Source organism: Alligator mississippiensis, chromosome 4, assembly GCF_030867095.1.
Source record: "Alligator mississippiensis isolate rAllMis1 chromosome 4, rAllMis1, whole genome shotgun sequence".
Lineage (NCBI taxonomy): Eukaryota > Metazoa > Chordata > Crocodylia > Alligatoridae > Alligator > Alligator mississippiensis.
Window position 1 is genome coordinate 222486476 of NC_081827.1, and position 14481 is coordinate 222500956.

Here is a 14481-nt window from a genome sequence, read left to right on the forward strand (position 1 = left end):
AAATAATAGTAGACAAAGAAGGTGAAAATGGGAACTGAAGAGCAGGGACAGTAAAGAGTAGGGAAGGAAAAGTTGAGGAGTAAGAATGACTGAGAGTCATATTATAAATGTGTCTGAAGTGCTGATCTTTTCAAGAAAGAATGAAACAGGGAAGGAGAGGAATAGATGAGCAAAGGAGCAGAGATCTACAGAAGTGGGTGAAGCCAAGGAACTCTGTTTTGAGTTAGGATGTATAGACAGCAGGCAAGGATGCTTGGTCCACTGGAAGACGGGTGAGATGTAATCTATTCAGGAGGTCAGAGGAAAGTCTTTCACAGTACTACAATGGAAATTAGGCCAGGTCTGTAGGGAGCAGTTGCAGAGATTTGAGAAAGCAGTGAAAACAAGGTATGGCTAGAAAGGACCCTGGGTAAGGCTAGAATCTGTCTTTCTTTCTGCTTCCATGTAAGACAGGGTTATTTTCAAAACCCTTCATATTAGAATGCTACAATTCATATCCCATGTTAAATTTAACATTTTTAAAGCAAGCCACTTCCAGCAGTGACTCCTCAATGTTGGTCAATGCTGCTCCTTCCCCTTGAACTTCCTTGACAATTCTCAGTGGACCACAATATGTCTTCTACTTACGCCCTGTTTTGCTTCGAGCCATGCCTTGCAAGCTGTATGCAATTAAATATGAGCACCCATGCCATCTTCTTTCAATGTCTGGATCTCCACCTTCCAGACTTGAGCCCTTTCTTTTCCTGCCACTGCTTCTTTGATCCTCTAGTAGTAAGGAATTTCTTAAATGCTCAGAAACTAAGTCCTTAGACCAACATGGCTACAACCTACTGTGGCAGGGCACCAGTGGTGCCTGCCACTGTAAGGGCTTGATCAAGCACTCAGCAGGTGTTTGATCATGACAGCCATTTTAGAACGCTGGCCACCTATATTAACAAGAGCAGTTTACTGCTGGGGGCCAGGCAAGAAACATTGCCTGGCTGAGCTGCTGCATGGGAACATCTTGCGGATAGGAGCAGGACGCTCTGGTCCTGGGCATGACCTAAAACTACACCCTGCCAGGAGTGGGTGGTCTGGTGGTGCGGGATCTCCCAGGAAATGCCAAGCCAATTACCATGCCGGTGAAAGGTGGGTAGGGGCGCCTTAACCCCAGCCCCGACCTTTGAGTGGGTTGTATGTTCCATCTAACCATGAAAGGCCAGGTAAGCTTCTTACGGCACCTGAGCCTGCTGGGGTGAGTGACCCTGCAGGGCCAGGCACACTCTGCGAAGCACCTGAGCTGGGAATGGGGGACCCTGATCCCCGAGTGCAGGCAGGTGGCTTAGACCTAGCCGAGGGACCTGACTGGTCAATGCTGGGGCCAGGACCCAGACAGGGGTCAAAAGGGCCAGGTATTCACTGAGAGGGATGCCCATATAGAGCAAAGAAGCTTGGGGTCCCAACTGGCCTGAGATGGGGCCAGGGCTTAAAGGGAAGCCAAAGGTCCCAGGGAAGGGGCTACAGCTAATAGGCGAAGGGGATGGTTGAGTTAGCTGTTTGAGATATTATTTGCAAGGCTTGGGCTGCGATGTAGGAGTGGAATGGAGCCACAGATAGCCCCACAATATCGGGGTGTATAATGGGCAGCCTTCTGCCTAATTATTACATCAATTTTATTACATGAAGGCATGGCAATTGAGTGAGGCGGGTGGCTGGCCCATAGGCAGGGGGCAGGCCGGTGCTTCACCGGGTATGAAAGACCTCTCCTGTCACACCTACACACCAGAAACTAATCTGATACTGTGCCCATCACTGAATGCTGCTTATTCACCTTAGTCACAGTTTTTTTTAGTTTTTGTTTTTAATTGAACTTGCCTTCTAGCTATGAGGACTTTCCCCCCAGATTGCATTTAGAGAGGACGTACTCTCTCTCCTGGATCTGTTCAGGCACTTATGGTAGACTAATCAGTAGCTAGAGTTCATATACAAGTGGGAAGAAATTATCCATTTTTTCTACATTACTATTTTCTCTACATTACCTCTGTCACCCACTTCTTAACTGCAGGAACCCTCTCACCATTTGGCCTCCTACACATGGTCAAAATTTGCTACTCAAAGTATTTAAATAGCATAAAAACTAAGCTAGCCCCACCCTCAGCCCTTCTCATTGCTCTGTTGCTTTAATAACTATTGCTTTCCCTGTCAACTTGTAATTACAGTCATAATTCATGTAAGGGTAGCTAGAAAGTAGAAGCAGCAATACAGAGACTTGTTGAGACCAAACTCTTTGCCTTAATTGGAGGAACATTATTCATGTTGCAAACTGGTCGCTAAGCACCAGTGAAAAGTCCCTTTATTTGAAGGGAAGAGTTTCTGGATGTGGTGGGGTAAGCTTTTTCCATTCAAAAGGGGAAATCCATAACATAATGATTTGTTAATGAAAAATCTTTATCTTCCTATAAGTTTTTTCACATTCAAGGAACTGCTCATTCACTCACTGGGCCAACTACATTGCAGCACTGGGAAAAGAAAAAGATTGGGCCAATCTAGTTATCACCCTGTATTAGTGTTTAAGATTAACCCTAATTAACTTATTCTGTGATGTTGTCAACCACACCAAATAGAAGCTTTTGAGCTCTGTATTTTATTGAATATAAAAAGGATTTGGAATTAAATCTTTATGAGAGACAGGATAATTCTCTCTTCTTCACTCTTAATAGATGAAATAGGATTATTAGAGAATCAGTGACTTTTTTTTTAAATAGTGCTAAATACTTAACAATTTGGAAGCGCTTTGTTGAACAAAATGTATAGAACCATACCCATTTCTTACTGCCAGAGAGGCAGAGGGCACTGCTTGTTCCTCCGGAAGATATCATTAGCAAAGACTTTTCACCTGTGAATGTCTCCCAGGGACATCTCTTGCTTGCTCTAATTAGGCAGTATCTTCCCTGTTCCAGCAGATCTTGCACATTTGGCTCCCATTGATGTAACAAGGCATTGTATGCCAAAGTATGACACAGATTAAATGGATTTGAGATAACAGGGCTACACAAAAGTTTTCACTGCAGCTCTGTGTGCTGGAACAAGAGGGTGCATGTGGTTCTTGGACAGTTTTGACAGCCCCTTGCCTAACTATATGTTGGAACAATTAAAAGTAAGGCTAATTGAATTTTCCTCCCCATCTGCCATGGAACCAGCAACTGGCACTGGGCTTAGCCTGGATGTAGTAAAATCCTTTATCCCCATTAGCCCTTTGGGGTGGGAGAGGTGCACCAGCCATTCTCTTCCCTGTTCACTTACAAAAAATTAACTTCATGTGCCTGCCAAAACTCTGCCATCATTCTGCAGTCATTTTTTTTTATCCTCTCTCTATTCCAGCCAGGAGCACAAAAATAAGTATATTTTATCCAATAAAGTGCTATTGTTAGAAAAAAAGGTAATTTTCCTAAGTGCTTTATAAATAATGTTGTATTATTACAACAATCTAATGTGAGCCACTGGAAGCAGTAGCTATCTGTGTCCTGCCATAGGACAAGAATATCAACCTTTGCAATGCTGTTTCACATTGAGTGACTGAACAAAACTGTCTTTTTCACACATGTTTAAGAAATGTACTATTGGGTTTATCAATGTATAAAGCCAAGATGCTTCTTTTAAAAATATAACTTGATCAAAATAAGCTTAAGTAGTCTGTCCCTAGCCCAGAAAACTTGCGACATTACACATAAACCAGTTTAAGTGATTAGAAACTGGTTTAAACCTGTAACAGAACAGATGTTCAGTGGACATAAAACAGTTTGAGAATGGCTGAAACCAGCTTAAGATAAACCTGGTTGACTGTAGTATCAGACTTAACTGATTTGGCTCAAACCAGTTTATGCAATGTCTGTCCCAGACCCCTTGCTGGTTCAAGTTAAATCAGACTCCTCCAGCATGCCGGCGTGCTCTCTGGGCTGGGAAGGGCTCTTTGCTCCACAGGAGGGCTGGCCCCTCCCCTCTGCTCCCTGGCTGCAGTTTCTTCAGGCTTCGGCTCCCTGCCCCTCTGCTAGGCAGGCATGCCCCCGTCTCTCACAGACATCTCTCAGTAGTAGCTAGCAGACCACATGCTGGCTTTCTCCGAGCTGTGGCACATAGAACAAAGGCAGAATCAACAGATAGCTTGTAATGTCCCACTGTTTTCTTAATGGGGTGATTAAACATTGAGTTTGGGGTGATAAATAGGGGTGTGCGAAGCTTTGTCACTGATTTGATTCCAAGGAGATTTGGCCCAATTCCGTGGCTGAATGTCTGAATCCAAATAGACTCAGGAGACCCATTAATCTCTCCGAATTGAATCAGAAGTTTCTGAATTGATACGGAGAGATTTGACAATTCGGCCATAGACACAGCTTTATATGTTTTTTCTACGTAACTCAAGGTACCAGGCATGGCTCATGAACACTAAGATGGTGGAGCGGATGGAGCATCTCACAGGTGCATTGGGGTGAGGGGGTCCCCTGTGCGCTTGGTGGTGGACCCGGAATTGGACCAGAAGTACTTCCAGTCCACTTCTGGGTCCGCTGCGGAGTGCGTGGGGAACCCCCTGACCCCGGCTCAGGGACTGGTGCCTCCTGGGTCTGGGTGGGGCACCCGGGGTCCCCCCATGGCCAATTGCTGAGCCCAGTGGGTGCCAGGGGGTCTCTCGTGCACTTGGCAGTGAACCCAGAAGTGGACCAGAAGTATTTCTGGTCCACCTCTGGGTCTGCCACCGAGTGCACAGGGGACCCTGCCGTGCTCCTGTGGGATGCTCCATCTTCCCCACCATCTCAGCATAAACGAGCCACACCTAGATTCATAGATTCATAGATTCATAGATGTTAGGGTCGGAAGGGACCTCAATAGATCATCAAGTCCGACCCCCTGCATAAGCAGGAAAGAGTGCTGGGTCTAGATGACCCCAGCTAGATACTCATCTAACCTCCTCTTGAAGACCCCCAGGGTAGGGGAGAGCACCACCTCCCTTGGGAGCCCGTTCCAGACCTTGGCCACTTGAACTGTGAAGAAGTTCTTCCTAATGTCCAATCTAAATCTGCTCTCTGCTAGCTTGTGGCCATTATTTCTTGTAACCCCCGGGGGCGCCTTGGTGAATAAATACTCACCAATTCCCTTCTGTGCCCCCGTGATGAACTTATAGGCAGCCACAAGGTCACCTCTCAACCTTCTCTTGCGGAGGCTGAAAAGGTCCAGTTTCTCTAGTCTCTCCTCGTAGGGCTTGGTCTGCAGGCCCTTGACCATACGAGTTGCCCTTCTCTGGACCCTCTCCAGGTTATCCGCATCCTTCTTGAAGTGTGGCGCCCAGAATTGCACGCAGTACTCCAACTGCGGTCTGACCAGCACCCGATAGAGGGGAAGTATCACCTCCCTGGACCTATTCGTCATGCATCTGCTGATGCACGATAAAGTGCCATTGGCTTTTCTGATGGCTTCGTCACACTGACGACTTATGTTCATCTTGGAGTCCACTAGGACTCCAAGATCCCTTTCCATCTCTGTGCCACCCAGCAGGTCATTCCCTAGGCTGTAGGTGTGCTGGACATTTTTCCTCCCTAGGTGCAGCACTTTGCATTTCTCCTTGTTGAACTGCATCCTGTTGTTTTCTGCCCACTTGTCCAACCTATCCAGGTCTGCCTGCAGCTTTTCCCTGCCCTCCAGCATGTCCACTTCTCCCCATAGCTTTGTGTCATCTGCAAACTTGGACAGAGTACATTTGACTCCCTCGTCCAAGTCACTGATGAAGACATTAAAGAGTATCGGTCCAAGGACCGAGCCCTGCGGGACCCCACTGCCCACACCATTCCAGGTCGAGACCGACCCATCCACCACGACTCTTTGGGTGCAACCCTCTAGCCAATTCGCCACCCACTGGACTGTGTAGTCATCCACATCACAGCCTCTTAACTTGTTCACCAGTATGGGGTGGGATACCGTATCGAAGGCCTTCCTGAAGTCTAAGTATACGACATCCACCCCTCCTCCTGTGTCCAGGCGTTTCGTAACCTGGTCATAGAAAGAAACTAGATTGGTCAGGCACGATCTGCCTGCCACAAACCCGTGCTGGTTTCCCCTCAGCATAATTTGCCCTGCTGGGCTCTCACAAATGTGAGCCTTGATAATTTTTTCAAAGACTTTACCAAGGATGGAGGTGAGACTGACCGGCCTATTGTTGCCCGGGTCCTCCTTCCTCCCCTTTTTGAAAATGGGGACCACGTTAGCCCTTTTCCAGTCTTCTGGGATTTGGCCCGTGTGCCACGAGCATTCGAATATTCCCGCCAGTGGCTCTGCAATGATGTCGGCCAGTGCCTTCAGCACCCTCGGATGGAGCCCATCCGGGCCTGCTGACTTAAAGGCATCCAGTTCTTCTAAGTGACTCTGCACCACCTCAGGATCTACGTATGGAAGTCTGGCGCCTTGCTGCTGCCTCTCTACAACCCCAGTGAGAGACTTGTCGTGTCCCTCGCTTAGGAACACTGAGGCAAAGAACTCGTTGAGGAGTTCAGCCTTGTCCCCCCTGTCTGTCACCAATTGTTTCTGCCCATTTAGCAGGGGTCCTATTCCTCCCTGGGCCTTCCTTTTACTCCCAATATATCTAAAAAACAATTTCTTGTTGTCTTTTACTTGGGTTGCCATCCTCAGCTCCATGGTAGCTTTGGCCTGCCTGACTGCCTCCCTACAAGCACGAGCAGAGGAGTTATATTCATCTTTAGTGATCTCACCCTGTTTCCACTTTTTATGTGCTCCCCTTTTGGCCCTTAGGCTGCCCTGGATTTCTCTGGTCAGCCATGGAAGCCTCCTGGCCCCTTTCCCTTTTTTGCCTCGCTCGGGGATCGTCTTACTTTGTGCCCGAAGGATCGTTTCCTTTAGGCACAGCCACCCTTCTTGGGCTCCCATCCCTTCAAAACTCCTACTCTGCAGTGCTTCTTTGACTAATCGCCTGAGTGCATTGAGATCAGCTTTCCTAAAGTCTAGCACTTTCACCCTACTAGTTACCTTACCCACTCGACGTCTTATGTTGAATTCTATTATTAGGTGATCACTGTCTCCCAAATGGCTACCGATCTGGAGGTCCCCTATCATGTCATCCCCTGTTGCCAATATCAGATCCAGTATGGCATTCCCCCTAGTGGGACCATGCACCTCCTGTGTCAGGTGGAGGTCCTGTATACAGGTTAGAAACCTGCGTGAGCGATGGGACCTTGCTGTCTGCGTCTCCCAGCAGATGTCCGGGTAGTTTAGGTCCCCCATTACTACCGCCTCTTTAGCTTTTATGGTCTCTGAGAGTTGCCTCAGGAGCCCCGCATCTATTTCTTCCCCTTGGTGTGGGGGTCTGTAGCAGACCCCTACCACCAAATCCCTTTCTCCTTGCCCCCCATGTAGCCTAACCCACAATCCTTCTACTTCTTCAACCTTGGATTCTGTCTTGATGAGGGTTGATGTATATTGCTCACTGACATAAAGTGCAACCCCCCCGCCTTTCTTCCCCGACCTGTCCTTTCTGTACAATCTATAGCCCTCAATATGTACCGCCCAGTCATGGGATGAATCCCACCAGGTCTCTGTTAGCCCCACTAAGTCATAGGTGTTTAGTGCAAGCAGGAGCGCTAGTTCATCCTGCTTGTTCCCCATGCTCCTAGCATTAGTATATAGGCACTTGAGCCCTGCGACTGGTGCTTTTGCTGCCCCCCTGCTCCAAGTCCCAAGGGGCCCATTGTTTCTTACCTTCTTGTTTCTTACCTGTTCTGTAGTGCTGGTCTCCCCATGGCTTTCAGGTTTCCAATGCTCTCTTTCTTCAGGCTGGTCTGTCCTTGTGGGTGCCACATGGTTTGGTGGTCCACAGCTTCCCCTGCCCTCGTACTCCCCTCCCCCCGACGAGCCTAGTTTAAAGCCCGCTGGAGGAGATCCGCCAACCTAGTAGAAAACACATGCTTACCTTTGGGGGACAGGTGAAGCCCATCCCAGCTGAGCCTGTCCGTCGTTGTGATGTGCAGGTCATTGTCCAGGAAGCCAAAGCCTGCCTCGAGACACCACTGCCGAAGCCGCCAGTTGGTCTCTCTGATGCAGTTCTCCTGCCGTCTTCCTCGTCCGGTCACTGGTAGGATGGAAGAGAAAACCACCTGTGCACCGAACTCCTTCAGCACACCATCCAGAGCACTGTAGTCCGCCATCAGGTGATCGGGGGTTCTCCTGGCCGCATCATTAGTACCCACATGGACTAGGACCATGGGGTAGTAATCGGTGGGCTTGATCCTGGCCTGGATTACCTCCGTCACATCCCGATCCTGGTACCTTGAGGTATGTAAAAAACATATAAAGCTGTTTCTATGGCCATATTCCTGATTTTCCAAATCAAAATCATATCTTCGTATTCAGCCGAATCAAATCACTGTCCTTTGAATTGGGTCGAATCTGAATTGAATACTGCCCGCTTTGCACACCCCTAGTGACAAACATTCTCTGCTGAGCTGTTTCAGGAGGGAGGGGGAAACTCCTCCCTAATCACAGCATCCTGCTGGGGCCTGGCCATGCCTGTGTCAGCTCAGCTCTGTGGAAGGGAAGGGAGCTGCTCTAGTGCCTTCCAGCTTCTAACCTGAGCCACTGCGGGCATGTGCCTGCATTTGTGGGATGTCTGTCTGGTTACAAAACTGATTTAGCTTAGCCAGGTTAAACAAACCTGCAAAGATTGAATCAATTCAGGCTCAGGCTTTTTGAATGTCTGTCCCTAGCCATAATGTTGCTGTGACTCCATTCATCCCAAGCACTTTGCAGATTGAATGCATATATCATCATTGCAATGCAGCCACCTCTCCAGTGGAAGACAGCAATAGACTAAGAACATTTTAGCCCAAGACACTCTCAGGTAAGCACCTACTCAAGGAAATAAATGTCAAGATGATAAACTTATTCACACACGATAAAGAGACTAGAGTTCTTGTCTTGCATAAGAATTCTTCTTTTGTTGCTAGAAACCAAAAGTATTTCTGGAGTAAATGTAATATACTCTTACATGGTGTATCACTCTCTCTATTTCTCCTAAGTGGTTGGACTACAGATATGAGTCCGCAATTTGGTTTTGAGCTAGCACTTGTGAATTTGTTGGCGTGTGCAGCAGATACTCATGGTTTTAGATTAAAAAGTTTCAGCTTTAGGTACTGCTGCTGGTGAACCAGCCAGAGACATCACATTCTGTAGTGAATGTGGTGTCTTCTGTGGTCTCAAGGTTGCTCATGTCTGTGTTGAAGAGGCAATACAGTAGCCATTTTCCCATAACTTTTAAGATCTAAGGGTGCCATCATAACAGTTAACTTATGAAATCTCTCCATTATTTTCTTTGACCAAGTAAAGAAACTCTACTATCATCTTCCCTGTCCTTCTCAGTAATGCTATCTATATACTTTTTCCTTGGTTGGACTCTTTACCACTTCTGGCAATTAAAATAGAAGTTTATTTTGATAGAGAGATCTAAGATCTTTAAAAGAAGTGGTAGTTTTCTCAGTGCTATTGTTGCTATTGTAATTCTTTACTTTGTCTTCTCTATAGTTCACTGTGATGATGACTTCTAAGTACTTAAAAGAGTTCTTTCTTCAAGACTCTTTCCTCTATTGTATGCCTTCATGTCCTATATTGTTAGTTATTCCCATGGACATTATCTTACTTTTGTCCTCACTGGCTTCCATTCCCTAAAATGGTGCCGTTGTGTTTAATCTCTGTTAATTCTGACAGATTATTGATTTTTCTGATTGGAGTCCCTTGCCAATCTCATTTTTTTCCCCTCCCAGAAATATTAAATTTCTACATGCAGATTGAAAAAATGTGTTACTTGTTGCCTTGCCTATTGTCCTGGGTATAGGAAATGTGTTTAAAAGTCTCTTCATTTTTATTCCCCCTAACAATTCTGAAAAATATGAAATTCAACTTGAAAAAACACTTTGGTTTTTAAAGATCTATGCAAAACCCTCTGAAACAAGAGATGACTTCAACTACTTTAAGCTTACTAAGGGGAGAAAGGAGTAAAAGGTGTTAAATTTGAAAAAAAAAGAAAAACGGTTTTTGCAATTGGACTGCTGACTTCTTTATATCTACATAGGTATATGCAAATTTTTAAACACTACCATAGAACAACTTTACCAGCTAAGAAGTTCCTTCCACAACTGTGAGGATGAATTGCATAAAAATCTGCAAGGAAGAGAGTGATGATGTCATTAGCATATGCTCTGTCCTCTTTGATATTACTGTAGCCTAGATACTGGAGTAGAAATCCAAATAGACATTTGGGCTGTCTGGCTTTACTGATGAGTATGCAATATACATGTACAGCCTTAATCAAACTAAAGGGCTTACTTAGACTGCATCTAAGCAAACAGAAATCTACCTGTGTCACATCATTTCCTGCTCTAAGTTTGGTGAATACACTATATTATTAAGGAAAAAAGAGTGACCTTGGATTTAAGTGCTACTAGCAATTACAACAGTGTTTTTGAAGAAAGGAGAGTAAAAGACATGACTGATTCCTTTATACAGTGGAACAAATAAGTCCAGAATCTGCCTTCCTTAATCTTAGCAAGCAGTGAGTTCACTGTGAAGGTCAAGCACATGATTTTTCTTTCTTTCCAAATGCATCAGAATTTGTCAATGATGAAAGGATGGCCTGTACACAAAAGAGTGGTGGGAAATGGTTTCAGAGATCATATGACTTATCTTGTAGTGATGAAAGTTCTAGTTAACTTTCTGTTTCTTGCCTAAAAGTTCTTTGCATAAGCTCACCTTAGATGTTGTTGCTTGGCTGGTGGTTGGAAGAAATCTTGTAGATGGCTGCCCTTCATAAAGGGAAAATGTAAGCAGCAGCTCAGGTTCTTTTCAACTAAGATAACTGAAACTGTGACCCAGTATGTCCAGCACAGGCAAGCCTGGTCAGGACGAGAGTTATGTCAGTGAAGAAGTTCTACTTAAGGTTGGACACAAGCACAGAGAGCTATCTGTTGTTCTACTAGAGCTATGTGCAGGTAGATCCAGAAAATGCCACAGGTGCAGAGAAGGCAGCAAACGACCAAGGACAACCAGAGAAATACTTGTAGCATGGCCCTAAGAAAACTGAGAGAGTGCTTTTTTTGAGTAGATGGCTAGCTGGAAAAAGGAACATTGAATTTTGAGTATGGATTATTTCTCCTGTTGTAAGTTCAGAGGATAAAGATTTAGGAACCTCCTTCATAAAAAGGTATAACAACAAAATAATATCTGATTCCAGCTTCAGTTTCTCCTCTGTTAGAAACAACCTCCAAGATCCTGAATAATGACTAACTGTTCAGGTCAGAAGCAGTAACATTACATTTAGTCTGATCCCAAGTGGGAGAGTATTTCTTTGGTGTTGAAAGTATTATTTATTAATGTTCTAATTAGTCTTTTTGATTAATCCTGCTAGGCCAGAAAGTTGTATGCTCCCTACTGAAGGGCATGTCTTTCCTGCTTTGTGTTACTTATGCATAATTTCATTTGACAAGTAATCTAGTACTGGGGAATAAGATGAAGGAATCTGAGACAGAGGGTATGTTCAATGACAGATGGAGAGTTGGTTGGAAGCATTTTGTGGAGGGGCTGAGTCTTGCATTACTCCAATCCTGGCATTATGCAATTAGAGTGTTTTGGAATCTAGAGACTGCCATGTCCCTTCTGGTCGTACCTACTCTGTTCTCCAGAGTACAACATCTAGAGGTAGCCTTTTCTGTTGCCTTTTCAAATGGCCCAGCTGCCAGAGCCTTCCTTTGCAGAGAGAGAGTCTTTATAAAAATGTGAGCCTAGTTGGTACTTACAAGTGCTTGCTGTCTAATGTTGTGACACACCTTATTCCCCGTTAACTCCTCTCTCAACACTGCAAGTGCCACTATATTTTTCTAACCCATTAATGATGTACTCGTCAGGTCCGTGTAGAGCAAACGTAGCTGAGTAGTATTCACAAAGCAGTAGTTTTCCCCCTCAGTGTAATCCTATGTCAACCATATCTATACATCCGTACCTACCACCCACATCTGCATGAGTATACCCTAGGAAAATCCAGGCACCTAACTTAGAATGTCTCAAAAGAGAAACAAAGAGAAACACATGGAAGCAATAGCATTTGATGCATGGTGTAGAGATCATCAGTAATTTTGAATTTGGAACAAAGAATTTACATTTCAGGATGATGCTTAATAATATGTTGCATGTGACTACAAACTCTCAAATGAAATCTTGGCTTCGCTAAAGCAGATGGATGAAAACCTGATCTAAAAGTGAGAGTTTTGCCTTTTTCTTTTAGCTGGTGGCATGAACCTACCATAGACTACATTTTCAAAATACACACGTCTATAGGCATTTGCAAAAGATGTTTGTGCTCCACTGTCTTTTTTCTTAGGATGTTGCCTTTGCCTTTGCTTTATGAAATGAGAAGCTACAGTAGAATTTAACACTGAGCTGATTCCAGCATTGGTTGGCTCCAGTCCTTTATGTGCTGTAATGGCAGCATTTGTTGGCCAGCTGTGATTTCCAATAGACATGTGTTCTCTTCTTGTTGCTACAGGTCCATCCTTCAGAACCAATTTTATTCTCTTTGTGTTTGGAACTCACTTGTTTCCTAGATGAGTAGAAATCCCTCTCAGCTCCCAATCCCTGTGATTTCCTGCTCCAAGGAGCCCCAGTATAGGAATGCAAAACTGGATTAGTTGAAATGTAAACAGAAGCCCTAAAATGCTATGTTTTGCTTCCTGGAGAATGGATCAGAAAGCCCAGTAACACTAAAGAGCTCAGATTGCATTTCTACAGTGTGCCTTATTAGTGACAAGCAAGAATGTATTACCTCACTGGAAAAGTAGGACATCTCCAAAAGTTGAAACCTGGCATAAGGAAAAGGCACCACCAGTGTCCATGGAGAGAATCATATTTTGCAGACATAGCTGCTTTGAGAAGTTTAATACAATTGGGAAAGATTTTTCTGGTTTATTTTGGCAACCAGCTGTGTGTGCTGAGAGCTGTGCATGTGCGTGCTGTGCTGTGCATGCATGTGTATCCTGGGCAGGTGTATGTGTGTATGTCCTGTGCAATATTGGGGGGTGTGCATGTTGGTGCTAGGGAGCCAGCAGTGGGTCAGGCACAGAGCAGACTTGTCAGCTCCTAACCATGCCCTTGCTCACCAGCCCTGGTATCAACCCCAAACATGTCACTGATCCCAGCACATGCAAACATGACCTAACATTCCTTAAAGTTATCATTTGCTAAGCATATCCTGAAACAGATTTGTTTAACATTGGGAGGCAAGGATTTTGTGGGTGATAACTTTTATTGGACCAGCTGCATAGTTGGGAGAGATGTAGACAAGCTTTCGGAAATGAAGTAGTCTTCCTTCATTTTTTTAAGCCTTCAGATTCAGTCAACTCACATTTTCTAGCATTCCCATGCAAGTGTGAGAACAAAGAAATATACTTTATTTTGTGAAAGAAAGCTGAGAGTCTTGTAACCCTGTGCTGACAAGATCTGGGGTTTCCAAGAAATGCCAAATATTGTCAGGCTCATAGTAAAATCCCAAAGGATGGTGAAACTCCAAGAGTGGAGAAGTGTCCTTTAGAAAGTCACTCTTGGGGCTAGAGTTGCATAGCAGTAATCAAAAGGATTTCAGGGTCTCCCATATCTGCTGGATTTGAGCCTATACAAAATGCTGATGAGAAGTGTGCTCAGGAGGGAGTAGAGGTTCTGGTGTGAATCTGAAGGTGCCATCCTTTTTGTGTGGGAAGCATTTGGTGCTGTGGCTGGGGGATCCATTTTATTCTTATCTTCCCTTGTTAACATTTATGCTGCTACAGTTTCATTGGAATCTCTCTCCTGTGGCCTGATTCAAAATCCATGTTGGTCAAGAAAAGGCTGTTTGTTGATTTCAGTGGATTATGCACAGGGTCCTGGCTGGGAGTGTTTGCTCTTAGTTGTAGTTAAAAGGAAATGTTAATAATTAAGGGCAGCCATGCCCCTGCCTTGAGTGACTGCCAGGAAGGTGGTATTTTTATTTTCATAAGGACAATACAAGAAATAATTTGTGTACTGCTTTTCTGATAGACGTTTATTAATTAAAATCATAGGATGCCAGTGAGCAGGGCTGATTTTTATCTTGTTTGCAAATGTAATGACTAGGCTTGGAAAGCTTCACTGAGTGTGACATTTCAATATAAACTGGCTACTAACAGATGGAAGCAAACAGGCCAGATGAACCACAAGTTCCTTTCCAAACCCAAACCTAGTATATCTTGCTCCTAAAGATTTGTGACACCATTCATGCCTCATTTAAGCAATAAAACATTACATGTCTGGGATTATGGGATCTTTGGTGCTTTGGGAGATGTGGGATTGAAGGACAAGCTACTTTAGCCATTCAAAAGGTGCAATACCCACCTAAAATACACTTTCTGACATGCCCCATTGAATTTTTTAAAAGTACCATGTTCATAT